General features: G+C 43.0%; 1 protein-coding gene and 1 long non-coding RNA gene across 6 annotated transcripts in view; one reads left to right on the top strand and one right to left on the bottom strand.

Annotated features, from left to right (window-relative positions):
* Positions 1-24,581, bottom strand: part of TMOD3 (tropomodulin 3) — a 77,079-nt gene extending 52,498 nt beyond the window's left edge. For 2 of the 5 annotated variants that reach the window (XM_008268998.5, XM_089310344.1), the window contains exons 1-2: positions 24,423-24,581; positions 3,962-4,110 (exon numbers count right to left, since the gene is read on the bottom strand). The gene's annotated coding sequence lies outside the window, so the exon portion shown is untranslated. Of the gene's footprint in view, positions 1-3,961; positions 4,111-22,505; positions 22,661-24,422 lie in introns of those variants that run through there. The other 3 variants (XM_002717761.6, XM_089310345.1, XM_089310343.1) reach the window with 2 other exon arrangements.
* An 82-nt stretch (positions 24,582-24,663) lies between these two features.
* On the top strand, positions 24,664-25,887 carry LOC108178256 (uncharacterized). Its single transcript, XR_001794987.4, has 2 exons — positions 24,664-24,833; positions 25,693-25,887. It is a non-coding gene; the product is annotated as an uncharacterized LOC108178256 (long non-coding RNA).
* Positions 25,888-27,665: the final 1,778 nt, after the last annotated feature.

Genomic DNA, 27,665 nt, shown 5'->3' with positions numbered 1-27,665 from the left:
TGTATCAGAATCTCCCATGGAGCTTGTTGAGACCCAGATACCCAGGCCCAAACTCCAGTTTCCTGACTACATGTCAGGGGAGAGCTGATAATTTGCAGTTCTTTTTATTCTTTAAAAGGTAGCATTTGGTATGTCACAGTCACAGGTGCGCACGCACACACACACGAACACACAGAGCGTTCTCATCTTCTGGGTCATCTCCAATGCCTGCAAGAAAATCAGGAGCTGGGATCTCAATCCAGGTCTCCCATGTGGGTGGCAGGGACCCAACCACTTGAGCCATCACCTGCTGCATCCCAGAGTACACATTAGCAGGAAACTAGATTTGGGATCTATTTTGGGACTCAAATGCAGGCATTTTGATATGGGATGTGAGTGTCTCATCCAGCATCTCTTTTTTTTTTTTTTCCATTTGACAGGTAGTTATAGACAGAGAGAGAGAGACAGAGAAAAAGGTTTTCCTTCCGTTGGTTCACCCCCAAATGGCCGCTACAGCCAGTGCTGTGCTGATCCAAAGCCAGGAGCCAGGTGCTTATCCTGGTCTCCCATGCGGGTGCAGGGCCCAAGCACTTGGGCCATCCTCCACTGCACTCCCGGGCCACAGCAGAGAGCTGAACTGGAAGAGGAACAACCGGGACTAGAACCGGCGCCCATATGAGATGCTGGCGCCTCAAGGCGGAGGATTAACCAAGTGAGCCATGGCGCCAGCCCCCTCATCCAGCATATTAATCACCAGGTCAAATGCCCACTTGGATAATTTTTTCATTTCTAAGAAACTCACAGGTGGTGTTTATCCTTTGAACTTTACTTTAGAGCAGCTCGCTTCAGTGGTTTTGATCACTAGGGCTCATGCTCTGTGACAGTCTGTTCTGTCCCAGCCACAGGCTGAAGAACTGTTCAAACATTCCCTGCCATCTATGGGCAGCGTTGCCCTGATATGCTTTCCCTTCCACTCTGCCACTGCTTGCTAGCTAGCGGAGGCTATACACCAGGAAATTCCTAGAACATTCTGGAACAAATATCTTCATTCCATTAACCAATTCCTTTTTCATTTATATCTAGAATCCTTATTTTTCACATCAGGCTTTCAGGAGCATGCTAATCTTCTGATGGATTCTCATCGATTTCATTTCTGATAAGTTTTAAACATTGGCTTTCTATAGCAATACTTTCTAAAAATTAAATAATCATATTCAAGACCTTTTGGATCACTTCAAATGAAGCAATGTTATGGAATTTCAGTTGCCAGGTTTACATTCATCACTGTACCAGAACCAGGCAGAACTGCTTTAATTGTTCCACACTATTACAAAGGTAGCCTAATTACCTACAATATGCCCAAAATGAAGGTCTCAGGGCAGTATTCAACCAAAGGTGTTTCTGAGAATCAAATGGAAAAATGGACAAGGCAGATGGTAGGAGGGGCATAATGGGCTCAAAGAGAACTTGCAGAAGCAAATCGGTGCTTCACTCCTATCCAATAGTAATTTAGTTTCTGCAAAACTCATCAGTTAACACTAGGAGGCACAATATTTTTCATTTAAAAGGGGTTATGAATTACATGGCTTTGAGAAACACTAACAAAATTCTACTTACTTTCCAGTTTCACATTTTTAGAGAATAAGGCCTTGACATATGTAAAACAACAACAACAACAACAAACCAGTGGCATTACATGATTCCGAGATATAGTCTACGTCTGAGTTACCAATTCCAATTTCATCACCATTTCTACAGGGTGGGCTAGAGGTTTTCAAACTCTTATCTGTTTGTTTTTTAATGCACACAACTGATCACATTGCTTAGTTCAAAACCTTAAATAGATTTATATTACACAAGATTAGGCGATATGGCCAGTGGGCCAGATGTGGCCTGCTGCCTGTGAATGTTTTATTGGAAAAGTCGTATTCATTCCTTTGTGTTGTCTATAGCTGGTTTTGTGCTATAATGGCAGAGTTTAAAAACTGCAACAGAGACCAGATGGCCTACAAAACCTAAAATATTTACTATCAGCTCTTTATAGGGAAAGTTTGCCAACCCCTGACCTTCAAGAGAAAGTCAAAATTCCTCAGTATGAGATACACAGTTCACAATCTGTTGTAGTTAGTCTTCCGGTATTTTCTCTCCAGCTGCCCCCCACAACATGGCCGATACTCTAACAGGCCACAAACTTCAGGTCTCTATGCCTTTGCTTACTATGCTCCCTCTCCAGAAAAAAAAATATGTATTCTTGCCCACATACCTCTGTCCTTAACTAAACCCTTACACACTCTTCAAGGCCCCCACTGAAATAACCTATCTTCTCTGAAATATTCCCCTTTTTTCTTCTCCATCCTCACCAAGTCATGTTCTCATTAAAACTTGGCTATCCATGCAGTTTTCCTCACGGTAAACTGGCAAGTTGACATTTTGGCATATGTACCAGGCTTTTATGACTAAAGTTAGTAGTTTTTAGGAGACTATATATCTATTGGTAGTCTGGAATTGGATCTCTGCTAAGACAAAGCTGTTGCCTGACCATGATGTGAAATCCTATCCCAGCTACCTCTTCAAAGCTCCCCTCAGTCTCACTCAAACCAACAGTTACACTGTATTAGAGTTAGCCATTCGCCAGGGCAGAGCTTTTCTCCAAGATCTTACTCCTCACTGACTTGCCATCACCAGATACAGCACCCAGTGGCTCAAAGTCAGACTTAATTGGAACTAACTGGATCAAGTATCAGTCTCCATTTTCTTTTTGGTAGTTCCTCCTTGCTAGTTCCCCAGGTACCTAGTACCATCTTGCTTCCTAACGCTATACCCCTTATTATAATAAATGGGGACTGAAGATCAGCCTTTGATACTTCTACTAATACATTCCAGCCTCTATACTATTCCTTTTTTTCCCTCAGTGTCAACCCATTTCAGCTTGGTTTGCAGCGTTCTCTGCTAATATTCCTCACTTAAAAAGGAAACAAAATATGTGATCACCAGTCATCGAATCTCTGAAGTTAAATATAAGTTCTGATGAATTTCCATTTTTTTTCCATAAAGAAATGAGGAGGCTAACTCAAAGCATATGTCTTTGTTAATACCATGTCTGGTATCATCTTTGCAAAGGGTTGAATCTAAAAAGTGAAATAAGCAAATAAATTGACATTAAGAAAAATCACACAACTGTTCTAACTTATTTTCTTCCCAGTATTTTTCAATGTTTACTGGTCAAACTTTTAGAAGAGATGGTCACAAATTTAATCATATATGCAGCTGATTCTAATATCTGGTTATGAGTTCCTTGCCCTTTGCTCTTCTGATGGTCCTAGTTCTTATTCTCACCAATAAGCATATCCTGCCATAACTCAACATCCTTGGCTCTCTCTGTCTGCAAGTCCTCTGGCAAAACCCCAACTCTGCTTAAAACTATCTCTTCCTATTCCTAACCAGGACCAGAGTGGTAGATTAAACTACAGAAAACCATTCAACCGTATTTAGAATTTATTATCACCAATGTCAAGAAGTGCTGCCTGGCAATTCTACTACATTTCCAATTCTAGACCAGTCCCTCTTCCACACTCTTAAATGACTTTACTTATTTTTTTCCCACCTCAACCCTTTAATACTGCTCATTTCTCACTCTGATTAACAAACTGACCTTCGTATTTACTGAGAACAGAGATGCAATAATAAAAAGACATCTAAGTTCCTAACATATCTACCAAACCACCCACACATGTACCCATACGCTCTACCTTCCCTTTCGCTTTTATGAATTAAACTGTCCAGGCTCTCATTTAAGGCCAATCCTGCCTCTTGTGACCAAATCCCAGCCCTGCTCACTTATACAAAGTCTTTACTGGACTGTGCCCATCAGCAAAGACAGAAATATACTTTCAAATTAAAAACAAACCTTGTTTTTATTTCACATTCCTCTCCAGAGAAAAACTCCTTGAAAGAATCGTATTTAGTAGCCCTAAATACTCACCCTTTTAATCTCTCAAGTCGTCTACAATTTGGCTTTTACCTCCACCATTCACTCCACTGAAACTGATCTTGCCAGCAATGTCCTGTGAAGTGCCAAGTCCAACTGTCAATGCTCAATCGTCATCTTACAAGATCTAACAAAAGCAGCACCTGCAAATAAAACACTTTCTTCACTTTGGGGACATCGTTTTTTGTTTGTTTGTTTTTCTTGCTCTGTCCTCATCTCTGGCTGCTCTATCTCATTCTTCTCTGCTAGTTTCTCCTCGTCTTTATGTGCTGGAGTGACCCCAGGACTTAAGCCCTTGGACAGATTCTCTTCCTGACTGATTTCATGTGACAATTCTCATCTCTAATCTGGACTTCTCTTCTGAAAATCAAACTTACAAACAGCAGTCTGACACAGTGGTTAAGATGCTGCTTAAGACAGACACGTGCATTCCACATGGAGTGCCTGGTTCAAATTTTGGCTCTGCTTCTAACTCCAGCTTCCTGCTAATGTGCATCTTGGGTGGCAGCAGATGATGGCTCAAGTACTTGGGTTCCTGACACCCATGTGGGAGTCCCAGGTGGATTTACTGACTTATGGCTTTGGCTTGGCCCAGACCTGGCTATTGAGGGCATTTGGGGAGAGAACCAGTGGATGGAACAGCTGTCCTCTCCCTTTCAAATATCAAACTTTAAAAAATAGGCCGGCGCCATGACTCACTAGGCTAATCCTCTGCCTTGCGGCGCCGGCACACCGGGTTCTAGTCCCGGTCGGGGTGCCGGATTCTGTCCCGGTTGCCCCTCTTCCAGGCCAGCTCTCTGCTATGGCCCGGGAGTGCAGTGGAGGATGGCCCAAGCCCTTGGGCCCTGCACCCGCATGGGAGACCAGGAGAAGCACCTGGCTCCTGGCTTCAGATCAGCGTGATGCGCCGGCCGCAGCGCGCCGGAAGCGGTGGCCATTGGAGGGTGAACCAATGGCAAAAAGAAGACCTTTCTCTCTGTCTGTCTCTCTCTCTCACTGTCCACTCTGCCTGTCAAAAATAAATAAATAAATATACCATGCATTGACATTAAAAAGAATGACAATTCCAAGTATTCGCAAGTGTACGGAGAAACTAGAACTCTCAAATTGTTGGTGAAGTGCAAACTGATGCAACTACTTTAGAAAATAATTTGGCAGCATCTATAAGAACAAAATGTACCATAATGACACTGCCTATTTTATTCCTAGCTGTATATCCAGGAGAAATGAGTGTTTTTTAAAAAAATGTACACAAATCTTTATAGGAGCTTTATTTATAATATCCCCAAATGACCCAAACGTCTTATCAACAGAAGTTTACACAAACGAATTGTGATGCAGCCATAAGGAGATAGTACATAGTGATAAAAAAACAACTACTAATACATACAAAAACATGAACAAATCTCAGGCACTAAGAGGAATAGAAATATTACAGATTTTCACTTATATACAGTTCAAGAGCAGCCAAAAACTAATCCATGGGAATGGGTATCAGAATACCTACTGGGGGAGGGATAATTATACATGGAACATTCCAGGGTGACAGAAATGTGCTGTATTGCTGGATGGCTGTCACACAAGGATTTACTGTACAAATATTTATGATTTCCTTTAAGTTATATCTCAAAAATGCTTAAATATATACTTGCTTTACACAAATAATTACATGTATTTTGTGCTAAAAATTACACAAATTATACAAAATTGGAAAAAGATCTACTTTTTCTATAGCTTTGGTAATACGCAGTCATCAAAAGGTGACCAATAATTTGCTTTTGCACATCTATCAATCATTGCCAGCCACTCACTACCGAAGATCAGCCAACTGGTAGTAACAGGAACAGATCAACTGTAGTAAAAATTTCTCTGGGCCAGCGCCGTGGCTCACTTGGCTAATCCTCTGCCTGCGGCACTGGCACACTGGGTTCTAGTCCCGGTTGGGGCGCCGGATTCTGTCCCAGATGGTCCAGGTCCTTGGGCCCTGTACCCGCATGGGAGACCAGGAGGAAGCACCTGGCTCCTGGCTTCGGATCAGCGCAGCATGCCGGCCGTAGCGGCCACTTGGGGGGTGAACCAACAGAAAAAGGAAGACCTTTCTGTCTCTAACTCTGCCTGCAAAAAAAAAAAAAAAAAAAAAAAAAAAAAAAAAAAAAAAATCATCCTCCAAATGCCAGTCCAGCAATCTTCATCATGCTTTTTCAGGTGATGTCAACCTACTATGGCCTCTGAAAGTTCATCAATCTCCAAGTTCCACAAATCCTATATACAAAATTGGCCTCCTCTGCTCGGAAAAACTGCCTGGCAGGCACAGCTCTTCCTTATTAGAGAGAGCATTAAATTCAGCTCTGCTTTTTTGTTTCAAATATTAACTGGTGGGGTCAGCACTGTGGCACAGTAGGTTAAGCCTCTGTATGAGGTGCCGGCATCGCATGTGGGTGCCAACTTGAGTCCTGGATGCTCCACTTCCAATCCAGCTCCTTGCAGATGGCCTGGGAAAGCAGTGGACGATGGCCCACATGCTTGGGCCCCTGTACCCATGTGGGAGACCCAGAAGAAACTCCTGGTTTTGGATCAGCCCAGCTCTGGCCATTGCAGCCATTTGGAGAGTAAACCAGTGGATGGAAGACCTCTCTCTGTCTCTCCTTCTGTCTGTAACTCTGCCTCTCAAGTACATAAATACATATTTAAAAAAATTAATTGGTATTATCATCATCTTTCCACACTGAAGGAAATTTCTGGCAATTATACATGCTTATTTTTAAATAAAAGCATTTCAATGTTGACACATACTATATACTGGTAGTTAGGATCAAATGTTCCCTCTAGGATAAATATCCAAGTAACCTTTTGAACTGGATATGGTTCATGATCCAGTAATTTCCTAAGAGTCTGCTTTAATTTACTTTGGTTAAAAAAAATTTAAATCAACATTTTCTTTTTTGTTTGGATCTAGCTTCAGAATTAATCTGGAAACAGTGTTAAATAAATTATCTCTGCCTGGAGATTTTAACATTTAAGGCATTTAAATGCTTTCTTATTTGAGGCTTGAGTTTCATCTCTGCTGGTCTGCGGAACATTCACATTCATGGAGAAGGTTGAAGTAAAGAAAAAATCTACTGATCCCTGAGGATCATAAAGCATGGGTTGAGTGTGAATTTACCAGGGACAACAGGTGGCAGATTCTTCAACTGCAAGGGAGTTTTTAGCATCTCTAAAAGTCATTTCCTTTTTATAAGTTTATGTCTCTGGGTAACACCAACCAAAATTAAAAAATGTACTCGGTATCTATCTTTGCCCATGAGGACTGCATGACAAAACGTATTAAGCTGGTAGTTTATAAAAAACAAAAATTTATTTCTTACAGCTCTGGAGGTCAAGAAATCAGCAGCCTAGAGTATGGTGAAGACCTACTCTCTGATTCTTCCGCAGTGCTGCTTTCTAGCTGCTCCTTGCATGGTGGAAGAGGTGAGGCAGCTCTCTAACACCTCATTTGTATGGGCACTAATCCCATCCATCAGAGCTCTGCCCCATGACCTAATCACATACCAAGGCCCCGCCTCTGAATACTATCATGTTGACAATTTGGTTTCAACCTGCAAGTTTTGCCAGGTATCCACATTCAGACCATAGTAATGTTTACCATGTCTGAAGCCCTGTACAGGCACATGGTACTGACCTTCTAAAATATGAAACTCATTTTATTTTAGTTGTATACAGTGCATATTATTTTTATGGTAAACATGATTTTTTTACTTAAATGCATAAACAAACACATTGGATGCTAACTTTTCTGTTTGGTTCACAGGACACAGCAAAGCTTAACAGTACTTTAAATAATGTTTTCTGGGGTGTTTTTGCAATGCTATGGCTGACCTAAATATGGGCGCCTCTGGGTGAGAGAGCTGCTTTGCCCATAGAAGTTTGAGAAAACGGTGGCTGATTATTTTCTGTAAACATTCAATAGAAACTAAGCCACCAAAGTATGAGATCAGCTAAGCAACCCTGTCCTTGCCACTACTACTGATGCCATTTTGAATTTTTTTTTTAAAAAGATTTATTTATTTATTTGAAAGGCAGAGTTACAGAGAGAGAGAAGGGGGAGGGGGATCTTCTGTCCACTGGTTCACTCCCCAGAATGGCTGCAACAGGTGGAGCTGCGCCGATCCAAAGCCAGGAGCCAGCAGCTTCTTCTGAGTCTCCCATGTGGTGCAGGGGCCCAAGGACTTGGACCATCTTCTACTGCTTTCCCAGCCCATAGCAGAGAGCTGAATTGGAAGTGGAGCAGCTGGGACTCAAACTGGCACCCACATGGGATGTCAGCACTGCAGGCGGCATCTTCACCTGCTATGCCACAGTGCCAGCCCCCATTTCCAATTTTTAAAAATGTAATCTATAGATCCCAAAAGCATAAGGAAAGAAAATAGTCTGACGTCTGAATGCAGCTCAGAAAAACTCATTAGAGCCAGAACAGAGATGAGATTTACTTGAAAGCAGGGTATTGAGAGAAACCTTAAAAGTAGAAAGCAGCCAGATAATTTCTGTAACTATTACAAGAAAATACTTAGCAGATTACTCATACTACTTCAGAAACAATCTTTCAGAAGGACCCTGCTGAAAGACTGTATGGCTCCCATGTGAGAACCTCGTTTCCTTTTCTGCCTCTAAGCAGCAAACCAGCTCCTACTCCTAGGCCACCTTCTCTTTTACTTCTTGGTGGAGTTGCAGCATCAGATACAAAGTGAGGTCAGAGAGGAGCCCCACGTACCAAAGACGAATACCATAGTCACACCCTTTGCATACCCAGTTTCTCAGTACCAAATGTTCTCAGTCTTAAGCTTTTGCTTTTTTTGTTTGTTTGTTTGTTTAATAGATTGAGCAGACCAGGGAAATGTTGAAACTTTTCTAAAAGATGCTGTAAACTCAGAAAATCTTAAAAAAGAAATGACATCATGTGAACAAGTCTCTCAGGGTAGTAAGGTTACAAAGCTCTCTATCTCTGCTGGTAAACCTGAAAGAGCCTTCTACTGGGGATAAAACCAAATATGCTATGAGATGGCTTGCAGGAAAGGCTTATCAGTGCTCAGCCATCAATCAAAACGCTGAATCCATTCCAAGTGTACAATGGAGAGATTAATCTGAGGGTTTTCTTTCTCTCCCCTCTGCCTCCCCACAAAGGGAGGTACTGCTATGACTCATTCTTCCTCTTAAGAGAACTTTCTTAATCCACGAAATTATTAAGCACTAAGTTATATACAAAATACTCAAACAAATTAGGCTAGGCCTAGAAGAAATCATGCCAAAGAGCAAGCTGCATTTTACACAATAAACAAAAGGTAGTATCTTCTCAGCTTCACCCCTCTTTAAAGTCCTAGACTTCAACCCAGGTTTTTATATTCAAATAGGACCTCTAAGTTCTAAAATGCTCTCCTTTTTAAACTTTTTTCTTTTTTTGACAGGCAGGGTGGACAGTGAGAGAGAGACAGAGAGAAAGGTCTTCCTTTGCCATTGGTTCACCCTCCAATGGCCACCGCGGCCGGCGCGCTGCGGCCGGTGCACTGCACTGATCTAATGGCAGGAGCCAGATACTTATCCTGGTCTCCCATGGGGTGCAGGACCCAAGTACTTGGGCCATCCTCCACTGCACTCCCGGGCCATAGCAGAGAGCTGGCCTGGAAGAGGGGCAACCGGGACAGAATCCGGCGCCCTGACCGGGACTAGAACCCGGTGTGCCAGCGCGGCAAGACAGAGGATTAGCCTAGTGAGCTGCGGCGCCAGCCCCTTTTTAAACTTTACCAGTGTTCCCACCTTCAAATTAATATATCTTTGTATATACCAAGTTGCTATCACAAGAGGGGCATTAAGTGGGGGAGGGAAAAGGATCACGAGGATGAGAGGAAAAAATTTTTGAGAAAACTACGTAAGAGATTCTTGTTCTCTCTTCTCTTTATAAATATTTCTCAAAGTAGAAGAGCTTACAAAGATGTAACACAAATGGAACAAATATACAATTGTATATTAAACTTAGGTACACATTTAATACTTTCCCATTTTCTTTTGATATACTTTGGTGTCCTGAATTTACAAAAGTGGGCCGGCGCCGCAGCTCAATAAGCTAATCCTCCGCCTGCGGTGCCAGCACCCCGGGTTCTAGTCCCAGTCGGGGCGCTGGATTCTGTCCCAGTTGCCCCTCTTCCAGACCAGCTCTCTGCTGTGGCCAGGGAGTGCAGTGGAGGATGGCCCAAGTCCTTGGGCCCTGCACCCCATGGGAGACCAGGAGAAGCACCTGGCTCCTGGCTTCAGATCAGCACAGTGCGCTGGCCACAATGCAGCCACTCGGGTGTGAACCAATGGCAAAGGAAGACCTTTCTCTCTGTCTCTCTCACTGTCCACTCTGCCTGTCAAAAAAAAAAAAAAAAAAAAGTGAAATCCTGCCACTTCCACCACAAGAGTACAGCCCAAAGGGTGCACTGAAGAGAAGCCATTCCTGGATATCTGTCTCTACTTCTTTTTCATACCCATGGTTTTACAGAACATATCCTCTAGCAATACTTTTTATTAATAACTGTGACGATAAAGACTAGCAAATTTACCACTGTTCAACTGAAAATGTGTACATTAAAAACATTCTCACAGATAGAAGATAAAAAAAACTGTCTTGACAGAAAACTGTTCTCAAGAAAATGTGCCTGAATGAAAATGTATACAATTATGGTTAATAATACTGGCAAATTTGCTGATGAACAGTTAATAAGGCATCAAAACACTTTAAATGAAAACTGTTTAAGTATTCCAGAGATTTAATGAGGGAAGGTAAAAGAACTCATTAAAAACACCAAAGTAAGCACAGAGCTGTGGAATATGGCAGAGAAGATATTTGTTTTAAATGTGAAGATGCTAAATCAGTGATGGCAAGATAACTCACAGTATATAGCTACTTTTGTTGCTTGTGTTGATTTTCTGCAAAATAACACATTATCTTGTCCGAAATGCCAAGCAGTACAGCAGACAAAAGCCTAAAGTCAGAAGTTCTTTAAGTAAACCACTGCCTTGTCTCATTCTACTAGTGTTTTAAAGACCAGATTTTGGTTTTGACCCCAAAATTCTTCTAACAAAATCCATCCTTTCTAATAAAATTTTTAAATTTTTTGCCTTTTCATTTGGGAAGGTGGGTCTGGCTGGATCATAATAGGGATAAGACAGTAGTATCCTTTTTAAGTTAAAAGGAAAAACCTTCAGTCTTACAAATAATTTTTTTGTTAGATTAATGATCATCAAGCTCCTTTTTTTTCTACCTTTTGATGCCTTGATGAATATTCCAAAGCCCTTATCTAACATCTGTAACAGACTGCTGCAAACTTAAATACCTAGCAGAATTCAGCTACCACCAGAGGAGAAAAAAAAACAAACTCCAAGGAAACTAGAATTCTTTGGAAAAGAACTGAATCAAAGCATGGAACGGGAGGCCAGCAGACCTGTGGATCTAAGGGCTCAGTGACCTTGATCAAGTCAGTCCACTTCTCAGCTTCCTGGGCTAGAAGATGACTAGCCAAAACGTAGTAGTGGTTCTGAATGCCAACTCCTCCACGCACAGCACAAGGACAGCAAAACAGACTTTCCCCACTGGGCACAGATTCTGCCTCAGTGTTGTGCAGCCACTACCAGAAGACGAAAACGGGCGAACAGATGGAAGCTGTTTATCCCCGGCCCTTACGGACTCAGGCCTCTTCCAGCCCTCACAACAGTCTATGATGCTGAGCAAACATCATTTAACTCATTTCATCTTGGAAAAAATACTTACTTCTCTTCATCACTGCCAAGATGAACAATGTATTAAGTAGAAAGGAAAAATAGGAAAGCTGAATCATGCTAGATAAGCACACACATGAAAAAATAAATTATTTCAGGAAGTGACTTGAAAAACCAGAACCAGATAGATTTTTTAAAAACTGAGAAAAGTAATGAAATGAACCTTGAGCCAATTTTTTCAGTACTTGAAAAAACAAAGTTAAAATGGTATGACTATATTAATAAATGTTTTCCTGGAAACGCACCACATAAAGCAAATTCCTACATAGCTCATTTCCTATTTTCTCACTGATACTCATAATAGAATTAGAAATGTTTCTATGCAAACATGAATTCTCAATACATATAAATCACAGGAATGAATGCAAAAGTTTTAATAATAAAATATTTTATTAATACAGTTAAAATATTAAAGTACATTCATTTCTACCTTGATCTTTATTTAATTCTCTTATTAAAATAAACTTAAAAGCATATAACTACAGCTTTTTAATTTTAGTTAAATTTTATAATCACTCTCAGAGGAGGGCAGTATTTGAATATACTAGAAAAAAGATTTTAGAATAAGGAAGATAGGCTGGGAAAATGGATTTGGAATTTCACAAAGAAGCCTCTGGGAAACATGTTTTATAAGGGCTTAAATTTCAGGTGAGAGCCTAAGGAATTTCAGAATTATTCATTCACATCCATTGCTCACATTTGACCCGCTTTTCTGTATTACAGCAAGAAACTCTGTTAACAAAAGACCCCTAAGTTCCTTCCAAACCTAAACACTCAGCTTTTAAAAATAAATGCCTTGAGAATAACTCTGAAAGGCTCTACAAGAACCAGAGACAAACTGGACAGCTGGGGTTACAAGGAGAGTATTCACCCAGAGATCACCACATACTCAGTGGGACCTTTAGAGCTGTGTCACGTGCACTGGCAAGTTTTTAATTTAGATGTCAATTAAATCATGTACATACATGCCTTTTGATGTGATGTATGAAAAAAACAAAAGTACCACACCCAGGTAATAGCAAACACGGCTTTGGTAGAAAAATATAAATAAGACCCATTAACTATTCTAACAGTCCTATTAAGAAACTTTCAGAACACCAATTCTTTAGAAAACTAACAATCTATGAAATCAACAGCAGAAATCACTTAAAGAGGTATATAATTATATATTCTCCCAAATTCCACAGCTTGGGACCAACGGCCCTATTTAATTGAAACTCTGAAACTGGGATTGAAGCCAATTTTGGGTGTTTTCTTCCTCAAGACCTTTTCCCTAAGGAAACATCAGGAGAAACAACAGGCCTTCAAAGCCCTGTATCGCTGGACCCTGCCCCTTCCCACGAAAGGTTCCAGGACCTAGAGAAATTTCTGGAACCTCACAGAGAGAGGAAGTAAAAAACACTGCTTTACCAAGTCCTCTTTCCCAGGCTCCAAACTCCTTGCCTGTTTGACCCTAAGCTCCAGTTTCCCTGATGTAATACATCTTGTCCATGGAGACCTGAAGCAGGGCTTTAATATATCACGCCTTAAGAATTTGTTAGGTTTCTTGGGTTTCAGATAAAACTACTCTTCCTACTTGCTGGAAGAATGAGGCTGGCTTCTTCAGGGCTTCAACTTTATCTGGCTACCTCACTTGTTTCCTACAATTCTCTGTAACTCCGTCCCTAATTTGCACTTTTCTATTCTAGCCAAACTCCATATAATCTGAAGACTGGCTCAAGTCCATCACCTCCAGAGCCTCTCCTTGCTCCTCTTACCCCTCTGTGGTCCTGCTCTCCTCTAAAGGTGAACAATGCTCAGGGTGTGCCACACCACTCAGCCCCACGAGGTGCCACTGACTCACGTACCTGGTGCCCCAGCTGATGTGCAGGCATGCTCCTCAGTGGACAAGGCCTACACTCCTATACGTCTTTATACACAGGACACCTGTGATTTTCAGGGACAGCACTGATATTACTCAAATCAATTGCAGGGTCCTGGAGACCTATTAATTTGTTATCACAATTAAATTAATTTTCAGACTAACAGGGAAATGTGGTTATAATACTTAAGAAGGCAGAAGCCTACAATTTGCATAATGTCTCTTGATGCTCATGGGGGTGGTAGGGAATATAATACCAATCAAAGAGATTTGGTAATCCCTGGGGTTATAGTATAAGTCACTGCAGGTGGGTTTAAAAAAAAAAAAATGCACTGAATACCCAAGAGAGAATAAACTGAGCTCCTCTCAATCAAGTGTAGGGCAAAAGGGAACCAGTTCTTCAAGAAACTGGCACTGCTTCATCACCTGCACCCTGGGTCCCAAATGTGGTGAGTCTGCTGAATGAGACATCATGATAGTCAGAGTGAACAGCTGAAACAATGACCACCACACAGGGCAGGTGGAAGTAACCACATGGTAGTCAGAAGCAACATCCATAAAACTCACAGTTGACCTTGGGAACAGACAGGGCAAAGGGTGAGGCAATGACTCTCCTCTTACAGACCCAAGACTGCACTCAAGAGTTTTTGCTAGGAAAAGTAATTTGATATGCATATCATACAACTGTTTAGGTAAAATGGAGTTTTTAAAACTGTTTAAAAAAAAAAAAAAGCAATTCAGTGACTTGACCTGAAATATTTTTCATGTCAGCAGTCCAGGGAGGTGGACACAAAGCTTTTTTTTTTTTTTTTAATCACGGTTTTCAAGACAGAAGACAAAACCTCTGACTCAAAAGTGGAAATTTGTCATGATATTAAAACATCATTACAGATCACCTTTGAAAAAAATATATACAAGTGATAGAAAACTACTGAACTAATGAGAACCAAACAGCTAGTGTGTAGAATAATTTCTGGGAAAGAGGTGGGTGGGGGTGGAGGTGGAAAGAAAAACAAATTAATATTTAAGACTGGTGATAGCTGAAGGAAGTAGAACTGATGAAAGAAGGGAAGTGTTAGAAACCATTGCTATTGGCCAAGATGCTTGGTTCACTGTCCCCAGGGCATAAGGTCTGTTCTGGCACAAGTTCTTTAAAAGGGAGCTAAAGGACACGTCTCCTCTAATGGCAAATGAGAGAAATCAAAAGCACTTCGCAGAAGTAAAAGCAATTAAAGAGATTTACTTATTTCAAAGTCAGAATCACGGCGGGGGGTGGGGGGAGACAGAGATCGTTCATCTGCTGGTTCACTCCCCAAATGGCCGCAATGCTGGAGCTCGGCCAGGCTGAAGCCGGGAGCTTCATTTGGGTCTCCCACGTGAGTGCAGGGGCTCAAGGACTTGGGGTTATCCTCTGCTGCTTTCCCAGACACACTGGCACAGTCGATAGGAAGTGGAGCAGCAGGGACTTGGAACCAGCACCTATATTGGATGCTGCAGCAGTTTAACCTGCTATGACACAGTGGAGCTTCATCCAGGTCTCCCAAGTGGATGGCAACAGCCCAAGCACTTCAGCCATCTTCCACTGCTTTCCCCGGCACATTAGCAAGGAGTTGAATTGGAAGTGGAGCAACAGGGACTCAAACTGGTGCTTGCATTGGATGTTGGCATGACAGGCAGTCCAACCTGCTGCACCACAACGTTTGCCCCAGCAATTTAACTTAAAGGAGTACCTGGGTTTGAGCCCTGGCTCAGCATCTGATTCCAGCTTCCTGCTAATGCAAACACCCTGGGGGGCGGCAGGTGACAGTTCAAAGAGCTGGTTCCCTGCCACCCATGTGGGAGACCTGGATGGAGATCCCAGCTCCTGGCTTCAGCTTGGGCCAGCCCAGACTGCTGTGGGCATTTGGGGGAAACAACTAGCAGATGGAAGATTTCTCTGAGCCAGCCAAATAAAAAATTTGGAAAAAAATTAATATTCTGAAATGGAACAGAGGCACAGAAAGAAGCTACAAAGAATCTATGCAAGCCAGAGCGAGAAGGTCAGGGGCTTTCCAAGTGCTTGCTCTGGGTTCCAGCTGTAGTTCATTTCAGAAGCTCAGTGGTCTTACAACAATAACCCAATATAACTCCCAGCTTGTCACCCTAATAAGCTGGCCTAAGTGAGTTTGTGTTCCCTGAGAACTAAGAATTTTGACTAATACATTCTAGCTAGGAAAAAGAAACAAGCACACAAAGCTATTTTTAAAAATTAAGACAATATATACAATTAACTGCCACAAGAATGGCAATGCTATTACCAGAGATCACTGCGGGTGGTCAGGGAAAGGCAGAAATAACCAGATGGAGGGGAGAGAAGTACAGAGGTAGCAAAGAGAGCAGAGCACACACTAAAAAGGGGGACAGTCAGGTGGGGAGCCAGAGAAAGGAGAAGGAAAGCAGTGATCCTCACACATCCTCTATCACAGCCACAGAGGGACATCTCCACGCTTTCCTACCTCCAGCCCCTGGATCCCACTGTTCATCACACCGGTTCAAGTCCTTTCACACCTTTCAGGGATCTGTTCAAATAATGGAGGAGCTTCCCTGGTGTCCTTTTCCAAGGAGTTACAGGAAAGAACTAAGGTTTGACAGCAGGAAAAGAAAGGAAAAAAGAGGATATAGTGTCCTCTGAGGCAGGAGGGCAGGTGCAGGAGCTGAATGCGGTGACAAGGGCTATTTTATGGAGGACAGCAATTGTACCTAGCTCCCCTGGGATGTCGGCTGAGGTCCTGGGAGAAGAGGAAGTGAGATTTAGTTTGACAAGGAGCCGCAGAAAGTCTTTCAGCGGTTAAGCCAGGAAGGTTTGTAGTAGTTCATTTTTGTGATTTTCCCCAAGAAATTTTGTAGATTTCAGGGACAACAGCAAATATACAGAGGGGAGGAACCTGACTTTGAAGTAATCACATACATATTGTTTCCAATGAAATTAGGCCTCTTCCCACTCCCTTCAACATGTCTAGAACCCCAGTGGGAACATTAAAGAGAGAAACAGAGTTCTTTTGGAATATTAACTTTGGTTAATAATAGTCCACCAAGAATGAAAATAAATAGATCCTAGAGTTTGTATCAAATCTTGCAACACTTGTCCCAAGGTAAGGGCTATGTGATTGTAAGCCAGCCTTATATATATATATATAGCTATGTATTCCTGGGGCCTCCTCTCCCTTCACTGGTATGTGTATCAAAGGAATACTCTTTAACAATGTCTCATTAAGGTTATAATGTTACACTCAGGGAGCCAAAATATCTTGTTGGCTATAATTTTCCATGTGGAAATCCCCTACTGTGTAATTATTAGTAGTAATATTCTGTTCAAAGGAACTGCTGGTCAATAGGCTAAGGAACTACAACAACCTTACCTACAGGTCTATATACTTATACATATCAAATGATATATACATATCAGACAATTGCTTCTGGTAAAAAAAAAAAAAAGTAGAAAGCTCTGTGAAGTATTTCTGAACCTCAGGAGAGTATACTTTAAATTCAACTTGCCATTATACTTTCGTTCACTCTTATCCACTCACCTTCATTTTCTCCCAGCTTACTACATTTTCATCCATTTTCTCACACACACTTCAGGAATTGTGTTTACTTGCACGTACTGACAGTGATGCTAGTACTTAGATAAGCCCCATGAAGTTGTTTATTTGTAAAGGGTTATCACTATGTATCAGTTACCGTAGACTGTAAGTTTGTCTTGGTGCTTGTGTTCCTGCCTCAGTGAGTGGGTGGAGATGTGTGAGTATTTGGTATACCCGAGGGAGTAGATCTTACAAGTCAGGTTTCCTCTGCAGGAACCTTCACTGTATTTCAGTAATTCTCAGAATTATCTGTTAAACTCAAGGGTGAAAGAAGACCAGCACAAAAGATCACATATTAATTATATGATTCCATTTATACAAAACGTCCAGAATAGGTAGATGCATAGACAATGGATTAGTGCTTGCCTCAGGCTGGGAGAGACTGAGTTGTGACTGCCAATGGGTAGGGGTATCTTTCTAGTACAATGAAATGGTCTAAAATGGATTGTGCAGATGGTTGCACAACTCTGTGAATACACTAAAATCCACTGAGTCGTACACTTCAAATGGAGAACTGTATGGTGCGTGCATGATATTTCAGTACAGCTGTTCCATATGAGAAAGGGGGGGGGGAATAAACGAGGAAAGCAAAGCAGTCCTCTGTTCCATATTAGAGTTCCGCTGTCTTTGAAAATCGGAGTTTTCTGCCGGAAAAGCTTTGGGATTCAAGATTCTCCATCAGCAAATTCCCTAGTTATCTTTTTTTTTCCATCTCCAGTCTTGTCTTTATAACAAGGTTGATCAACACATGGGAGACAGCATTCACTACATCATGGTCAATCTCTAAACAAAATACAGCATATACACTAGCATTACAATCATAAAAATTTTATAGATTCATAAAGTTGGTAAGGAAACAAGGAAAATGAAATTAGAGTAACAAGGCTGGGGTTACATTCTTCTAAAAAAGTAAGGTTACCATTTTATTGTGTTATCAGTAAACAAAACCTAGGAGAAAAAGTAGCAAGACTGTCTTCTTAGAAATGGTTCCAAAGCAAATTTAGGAACCATGCGTCACAAAGGATTGGAACAGACAATGGAAACTAAAACAAACAGGTTATACATATTTACATCTATTTTGACCAAGCCAAAAAATAAGAGAACGTTGAATTCCCTTGGTTTGCTCTTGAACAGTGCTAGGTGTTCTCTCTGGGCAGCATCAATCTCCTCTCCTCTCCCCAGAATCTGCCTGGCTTATAGACCAGGTGCAGTTGCTGCTAAGGTTCCCTCCGTAAAGCCACAGAACCACATTAAAGCTCAAATTCATAATTAGCTTTCTTTCACCAAGAAAAAGGTAACCAGCCCCAGATCACACTTAGTCTAGTCACAAACTGGAAGAGGAGTATAAAAATTTAAGATTCACAGCCTGTTCTTACAAAAGTGACAATATAAGAACAACTGAAAATCATCTGAGTTACTTGTATTTCAACCAGGAGGTCAAGTCAATCTAATGAAGAAAGTTCCTGTTAATTTATGTTACTGAACAACCACATAGATACCTCAGTGGGGTAGGAGCAAGGAAGAAACCTAAACTCCAACCTTACACCGTAACACAAATATTAACTTAAGATGGTTCATAGGCTCAAATAAAAACCTAGAACAACACTGCTTCTAAAAGAAAACAGTATCTTTACAACCCTGGATTGGTAAAAATTTCTTGCCAAGGCACAAGGAACGTTAACCAGATGTGAGAGTTGGAATAACAATTAAGTAGCTGCTTGGGAAACCCACATCCCTTACTGGAGCGCCTGGTTTGAGTCCCAGCTACTCTGCTTCCAATCCAGATTCCTGCTAATGCACAGCCTGGGAGGCAGCAGATGATGGCAAGTACTTGGGTCCCTGCCACCCACATGGGAGACTGGACTGCGTTCTAGGCTCCTGGTGTCAGCCTGGCCCAGTCCTGGGTATTGCAGGTATTTGGAAAGTGAACCAGTAGATCGGTATCTTTCTCCATCTTTCACACTCTCTGCTTTTCAAATAAAATAATAAAATAACTGTTTAAAAGGAACACTTATTGTGCATCTAAAAATTGCTTACAGTAATCATAAAAATTAAGTTTCTGCTTATCACACCACTAAGAAAGTAGACAAGCAACAAACTGGGTAGAAAAAAACACTGTCAACACGTATCAGAAAAAAAGACTTGTACCCAAAATATATAAAGAACTCTAACAATAAAAAGATGAATGACCCAATAAAAACAGCCAAGACTTGAATAAAACCTTCACAGAAGACTTCATATAGCCAATTTGCACATGATAAAGTACTCCACATCCTTAATCATCAATAAAATACAAATTAAAACCATAACAAGGCACCACTGTACATCTTGCAGTGTGTGTAAAATAAAAAAAGCTGACAATGCTAAAAACTGTCAACGCTAAAAATAAGGAGCAACTGGAACTCACATGCATAAGTGAATGCTTTTGGAGAACTATTTGGAATTTTTTTAATAAAGTGTATATGTACCCAATGCCTTAATCATTGCACTCCTTGTTATTTACCGAGAGAAATGGACGCATATTCACAAGAGACTTGTACAATGTTTGTAACAACCTCATTCACAGTAGCCCAAATCTGGACATAACTCAAATATCAAGCAGAAAACAGATGAATAGAACACTACTCAGCAATTAAAAAGGACAAACCACTGATATATGCAACAAAAGATGCTGAATCTCAAAAAAAAAAAAAACTGTCACATGAAAAAGCCAGTTACAAAATGTATATTCTACATTTCCATTTGTGTTAAGTCTGAGGCTAGGCAAAACAAATCCATGGTGTCAGATATCTATAGTCAGAAAGTGGTTGCCTTTGGAGAAGACGACGAGGGCAATGGCTGGAAAGCGACCTTTCAAAGGGTGGTAGCCAAAGAGTTTTCTGTCTTGTTCTGGTCACTGAAGATATGTGCATTTTATTCAATGCTAATCACATCTCAACAACAACAAAAAAAAATTAACCTGCTTCAAGATGCAGGTTAATGATCATTTCAAATACAATTCTAGAATACTACACATGCATTTTTAATTATTTATCACTTCAGGTTATTCAGGCCTCTATTCTTGAATTAGTATAAATAACCTGATGGACTAGACAGAAACAGATCTAAGAATGCATGTTCATTTATTTACAATTTTACATAAATAGCAAATCAATTATTTGTAACTTTAATAAGCACCCAATAGACTGTTATAGATCTAGCTGAATTTTCTTTTTTCTTTGAAGATTTTATTTATTGGAAAGGCAGAGTGGCCAAAGTCAGAAGCCTGGAACTCCAACCTCATCTGCAGGGGCCCAAGTACTCTGGCCATCTTCTGCTTTCCCAGGCACATCAGCAGGGAGCTGGATCAAAGCTGGAGCTGGTCCTTTGCCCAGCACCTGGGATCTCCAAACCTGGGGAGGAATTTGCTAATTTACTCTCTACAGATCCTTTGGTCCTACAGGAGGAAGAGGGGAAGGAAAAAGCTAAACCCCTTTTTTTTTTTTATAAACGCTTGATCAGCTTTCTGCTCCCTGCTGAGCCGCCCGCCTGGCCTGCCCAGGTGCATTCTCTCCATACAACCCTGTACCCTTGCTTTCCCCCGGTCCAAGTGACTGGGCACTCTCTGCCCCTACCGTTCTGATGGATGCCCTATCCCCAATAAAACCTTAATACTCTGGAGAAAAGAAAAAAAAGAACTGGAGCTGGGACTCAGAACTTGAGGTGTCGCAAGCAGTGGCTTAACTCACTGTGCAACAACACCGGCCCCAACTGTTTCCTGTATGTCCCTCTCAGTATGATTTTATATTTGCGATGATAAAGAATCTGACAGAACTGAGAAAGCACCTAGGTCAAGCATCAGCAAGGAAGGTGGATGGCGGGAGGATGACAGTGCTGTGACTATTATTACAGCCAAGAGAACAATGCCCTCCCCACCCATCCTAATCAAGAGAGCCCAAGCATGTTTAAAATTTAACAGCAATTAAAAAGCCTAAGAGTAGCTTGCCCATTAATTTGATTCATAGAAGATAATGGTAACACAGCCTCAACAGCAATAGCAGTGTCCCTAAGACTGACATGGAAAACCTACTAAACCTATTTTTCCCTCCTGTCTTCTCTCACCCTCCCTACGCTGGTCTCTAGCCAGGTATATTCTCATTGCCGCTGCCTCCTGTCCTCCCTGTGATATTGTCCAGATCTAACTGATTTTCATGTACCCAGCTCTTCTCAGGTTCCAAACAGAGTAAGTTTACAAAATTTACTGTACACTATGTAAATGTGTCACACGCACTCCAGCAGCATAGAGGTCAACCACGGAGAACACAGATGAACACTGAATGGAAAATAGACTGACTTCATTTGTTTCCCACCCCTACAACTGAGAAGGATCTCTCCTTCTAAACATCTACATGTTTTTATTCCCTACAAATGGCTCCTCCAAGTGCTCTGAATGAGAAGCAAATACATATGCCTAATCTCAGAGTAAGCTCCCAGACAGGATCACCTAAGACATAAGACAGTGCCTTGTAATGGATGGGGTAAAATATATACTTGAATCACTCTGACTGCAAACAACTGGGACAGAAGAGGACAGGGGGAAAACAGCTGAGAGGATACAACAATGAGAAACAAAGGAGAAAAAAGAGGAAAAACAAGTTGTGAAGGCAACTGTCTTTGTTAAAGTAAATAGGATCATTTTCTTTTTTTTTTTTTTTTTTTGGACAGGCAAAATTAGAGAGAAAGAGACAAAGAGAAAGGTCTTCCTTTTCTGTTGGTTCACCCCCCAAATGGAGCTGCGCCGATCGGAAGCCAGGAGCCAGGTGCTTCCTCCCAGTTTCCCATGCGGGTGCAGGGCCCAAGCACCTGGGCCATTCTCCACTGCCTTCCCGGGCCACAGCAGAGAGCTGGACTGGAAGAGGAGCAACCGGGACAGAATTTGGCGCCCTGACCGGGACTAGAACCTGGGGTGCCGGTCCCGCAGGCGGAGGATTAGCCTAGTAAGCTGCGGCGCCAGCCTAGGATCATTTTCAAAAGTTGAGTAAGACAGTTATCAGCACTGGCCTTTAAATAATCCTTATAAACACCTTAAGATGTCTTGCAAAAAAATTTATTTATTTGAAAGGCAGAGCGACAGACATAGGGAGGGAGAGAGAGATCTTCGATCCACGGTTCACTCTCCCCAAATGCCCACAACATCTGGGTAAGGCTGTGTCAAAGCCAGAAATTCCATCCCAGTCCCCCACAGGTGTGGCAAGAACCCAAGTACCTGCGCCATCATCTGCTGCCTCCCAGGCGCGTGAGCAGGAAGATGGATCACAAGTGCAGAGTAGCCGGGACTCTAATCTGAACTTCAACACAGAATGTGGGCGGCCCAAGAAGCAGCTAAGCCCGCTGCACCACTCGCTTGTGCCTAAATTATCTTCAGAATTATCTCCCCACTCCTGGAAGTGTGCTCCCTGGCAGCACCCCCCCCCCAGGGATCAGCTTTAGGGTCCCACTTCAACACTACAAGGCCCTGAGTGATTTATACACGCTGAGTTCAAAAGGCGTCACAGCAACAGTCGCGTCCTTTCGGCAGGATGAGCTGCGTTTTATTTAAAGGGGTCAGTAGTCGAGGCTTGAAAAACCTTTGATTAGAGTGAAACCATTACCTGTAATTGTAATGGGATTTGACCTGTATGTTTTTAACTTCAGGTGAAATTATTAATTACAGAGTAATTTGGCCTGCTGGGCTAACCACAGAACACAGAAATTAGTCATAAAAATGTGATTAGAGACAATTGAGCAGTATGTCAGTAAGAACCACGAGAATTCATATTTGTTCCTTCTTGCCTAGAACAGGCTTGGAATGACCTAGGTGGCCAATATTTCCTGAATGAATCAAATGAATAAATTTTTAAAAATCAAAGATACTATGGACTGTAATCAATCTTGGGGTTATCTGGCCCAACTACCTCATTTTAAAGATGAACAAACTAGAAATACTGAGAGGTGCAACAGCGACAAAGCTTAAAGAGCTACAGTACCCTGGAGCTCACAGCTTCCCTTTTTGTCCCTTTGGCAGGAATGTGTTAAAGGAGATTCGAGGTTTCAAAGAAGCGCTAGGGAGAAAAAGTACTTGGGACCAGAAGAAACTTGCAAGAGTCAATGAGCCTGGGCTAAGCTGTTTTCGTAAGCCTAATAAATGTTTGAAAGGCCAATTAATTCATCAATTTAATCTGCCGAAAAATTAATCTGAATGGTTCTCAGCAAAAAGAAACACGAGCTGCATGACAATGTTACAAACGGAGGGAGCCGGCACAGAACTAACCGAAATCTCCACGGGCTTATTTCCTGTTGAAGTATGACCTCCTGGGGTAAGTTTTACTGCAGTATTCATTACCAGATGACTTTTGGTTTTAAGAGAAGCCAAGGGCAAGTTGGAAATGCGATTCTTAACTAAACATTAAAAAAAAGAAGAAGAACGAAGCAAAGAACTTGCGGCTGTTTCCCATTTCTGTTTGTAATCAGAATGCTGGCTTGCGGAGCAAATGCAGCAACCTCTGTAAGCAAAAAAATGTAACAACCCAGTCACGTCCTCAAAACACATCCACACACAAACTTCGCAGCCGGATCCAGCTGTGCTGCAAGGGAGCCAGGAATTTATTCTAAGACAGAGGACAGAGCTCAAAACCGAGAACGCAAGACGAGCCAGATTTCAATCACGAAAAGGGTGTGCCCCAGGCTTTTTGCTTTCTCCCTCCTTCCAACTTTCAACCAACCGCAGCCTTTGAAGGAGTCTTGGGGAGAAACCCTTTTAAGACGATTGTCCCTCGAGAAACGCCTGGGCCGGCGGGAAGGGGCGAGTGGGGCACGGTAGGGCGCAAGGAGCTTCCCGGCCAGCGCAGGGCAGGGCAGGGCAGGGCCGGTCCCGAACCCGGGGAGGCTGGGCCCCGAGTGATTCATCCTCGTCTGGGTTCGCGCGCCTCGATCTGCAGGCAACGCCCGGCGCGCCCCCTCGGCCCCAACCCGGGCTGGTTCGCCCGAAGCGGCCCCCTGCTCCGGGAGAGGGGCCAGTAGGAAAGCTGACCGCAGCCGGACGGCTGGGAGGCTGCACCCTCTCTGTCTTCAGCCACCATGGCCGGTGTGACTCCCTGGCCGCGCCTTCAGACGGACTTCCTGGAAAGCACCGTGCTGAGCTTACCTGACGCGCCGCTGCGGCCACCGACCTCCTTCACGGACCCGCGGGAACTGCCGGCAGCCAGCCGCCGCTCGGTTCCCAGCAACGGCCGGTCCGCCTGCGTCCGCCTCCCAGGGAGTTGCCGGATCCAGCCGCCAGCGGCTCCCCCACTACGACCGCACTGTCGGTGCCGCTGACTCCCCCTCCGCCGCCGCGCCGCGCATGCGTGAGACAATGGCGCGCGGCAGCCTGGGAATTGTAGTTCGAGAGAGGCAGGCGCGGCGGCCCGCCAACCCGGCTCTTTGACAATGGCAGGACGTCGGAAGAGGCTGCAGTTGGCTAGCCTCTGCTCTGCCTGAGATCACGGCTCTCCGCTGGTGGAAACACCTACCCTCGACGCTCTGGAAGCAAGAAACGGCGTCCAGAAGCTCCTTGGTATAGAACTTTGACCTTTTGTAAAGAGGCACGCAGGGCAGGGTTTGTATTGGCCCCTTGCTTACTAATACGAGGATATGACATCAGCCCTTTAAACTTGCCACGAAAGACAGAGAAAGGCAAACACATAAAAATCTAAGGCCAAAGATCCAAGAGGGTCATAACTTAAGGGATGGGGATGTCCCTGTCTCCTCTGCCTGTTTCTGCCCCGTCCTACCCTCCCATCCCAACTTCCAGCTCAGCACCTACAGTGGAACTGGTCTGATGTGGGTGGGAAGGAGAAAATAGAAGTGGTTGTTCAGGGGGACCGGCTGGTCTTGGGGTGGGGGCGCGGCAGGAGCAGGGGGGGGCGCGGGGATGGGGTGGAGAGAGACAAAAGGAATGGGAACCCCTCAGGGACACCTGCCCGGTAGCCCAAGCAGTGGCTTCCTTTGCGCAGGCTCTGGGAGGGAACAGCGCCATCCTTCCATTCCTTCATCTAAACTCCTCGCTGGGAATCTTCCTGGTCAGGAGTAGACCATCCCTAGCAGCAGTGCTCAGCTTTGGTGCACCTTCCAAAAATGCAGCAAGCAAGCAGAATGCAGTGCCTGCCTGAGGTACATTCCAGCTACACCCAGCAAGGGAGCCGCCCAGCAGTTAAACCTCTCCTGGCATGTACCTCTTCCCCTCCGAGCAGGGAGCACCCTTGGTAGAGTAAACACCCTGGAATTTCACGCAATTTTTACCCACTAATTCCAGCAATGAAGATCATTGGTGATTTGGGTTTTTAAGGAAAAAAAATCCTTTTAAAAATATAAATACTTGTGTGCTCTTTAAAGACAATGTTAATTCTATGACCATTGCATTTTGTTTCCTATAGCATCTTAGAGTGCATCAGTGTCTCAAATATTCCTGGAGATAATGGCTTTCTGAGAGCCATTTTCTACAGAACTGATGTTCGGTGACTACTTATTGAATACTTCATACATACCAAGCATCGTGCCAGCACTTCATTTGCTATCTCATCCAATCCTCAAACCAACCTTAAAAAGAATAAATGGGTGTCTGAAGAAACTAAGACTTGGAAAACTTGAGTAATTGGCACAAAGTCCTACAGCTTGTAAATGGAGATTCAGAAATGAAGGCCAGGCATCTTGACTTGAATTCCAGCGTTTTCTATTCCTGATGAGACGAATGTGTCTCCTAAATCCTATCAAATTCTTTAAAGTAAGACCATCTGTGACATGTCCCAGGAACATGAAAAAACCTAACACACCTGGCAGAGAGGATACTCTGAATGGGTGAGTTGACAGTTCCATATTTTACTGTAAGTTTGTATCTAACTTATTCTGCTTTACCAGCAAGTTTCTTGCAAATCCGTACTGTACCTCTGTGACATCACTCCTGGGGACACTGACAAAGTGGGTCCCCTTAAGTCAGGCAAAGGTCCATGGCCATCCTGGTGCAGTTTATTGCAAGGATGTTCCTTTGTGACATGGCTTCTTTTACTTTGCTTTTAAGTCAGTGTCTGACTGATATTAATCTATGACACCCCCCACCCTGATTTTCCAATACACAATGGTAGGCATCTATTTTAGCTATTAATTTTTTTTTTTTTGACAGGCAGAGTGGACAGTGAGAGAGACAGAGAGAAAGGTCTTCCTTTTCTGTTGGTTCACCCTCCAATGGCCGCTGTGGCCAGCGTACCGCGCTGATCCGAAGCCAGGAGCCAGGTGCTTCCTCCTGGTCTCCCATGCGGGTGCAGGGCCCAAGCACTTGGGCCATCCTCCACTGCACTCCCGGGGCACAGCAGAGAGCTGGACAGGAAGAGGAGCAACCGGGACAGAATCCGGCACCCCAACCAGGACTAGAACCTGGTGTGCCGGTGCCGCAGGCGGAGGATTAGCCTAGAGAGCCGTGGCGCCAGCCCTTTAGCTATTAATTTTTAACAAGTGTAAGCATCTTATTTTAGTTCCTTTTTTCTAAAATAAAGCAATTTAATGATGGATTTTCTACCTTTCTTTAGACAAATGTCATCCTATTATAGTCACAATGTTTTCAAACATGATCTCCTAAAACAGTGTACATTAAATTCCACCTAAGGGGTGAGAGGCATTCAGAATATCATCCTAGTCTTATCTGTTAAAAAAAAAAAAAAAAAAGGAAGAAAGAAAGAAAAAAGAAAAAGGAGCCAGTACTGTGCTGCAACAGGTTAAAGCCATGGCCTGCAGCACTGGTATCACATATGGACACTGGTTCGAGTCCTGGCTGCTCCACTTCCAATCCAACTCCCTGCTAATGTACCTAGGAAAGCAGCAGGATGGCCCAAGTGCTTGGGCCCCTACACCCATGTGGGACATCCGGAAGAAGCTCTTGGCTCCTGGCTTCAGATTGGCTCAGCTCTGGCTATTCTGGCCATCTAGGGAGTGAACCAGCGGATGGAAGACCTCTCTCTGTCTCTATCTCTCTCTGTAACTCCGCCTTTCAAATAAATAAATCTTTAAAAGAAAAAAAAATGTCACCATGTACTCTTCCTCCCACCAAGAGAAAAAGTGTTCCAAACAGAGGCTGGTCCCTCTGCCTGGGTGCTGGGAGAAATCACATGGTCAGAGCCGCAGCCAAACACAGGAGCTGACATGATGACATAATGCAATGTAGGCACAAAGTGAACAGACTGTTTGTTTTGTCAAAGGCTTACCTAGTAAAGGTTGACTGCTATGGAACGCTCCAAAATGCAGGTGCCCTGGTACCTCTGCCATCTTCTACTTTAATCCCACATCAAGTAATGGCAAACAGTTGCAGTTCAATATGCTAAAGGGAACAAATCTGAGACTTTTACGTAAAACATCTAAA

This window comes from Oryctolagus cuniculus, chromosome 12 (assembly GCF_051225735.1).
Source record: "Oryctolagus cuniculus isolate XC-2025 breed Fujian yellow rabbit chromosome 12, ASM5122573v1, whole genome shotgun sequence".
Classification (NCBI taxonomy): Eukaryota; Metazoa; Chordata; class Mammalia; order Lagomorpha; family Leporidae; genus Oryctolagus; species Oryctolagus cuniculus.
Note: the sequence above shows the minus strand (reverse complement) of the source record. Positions and strands in the feature narration are given on the sequence as shown.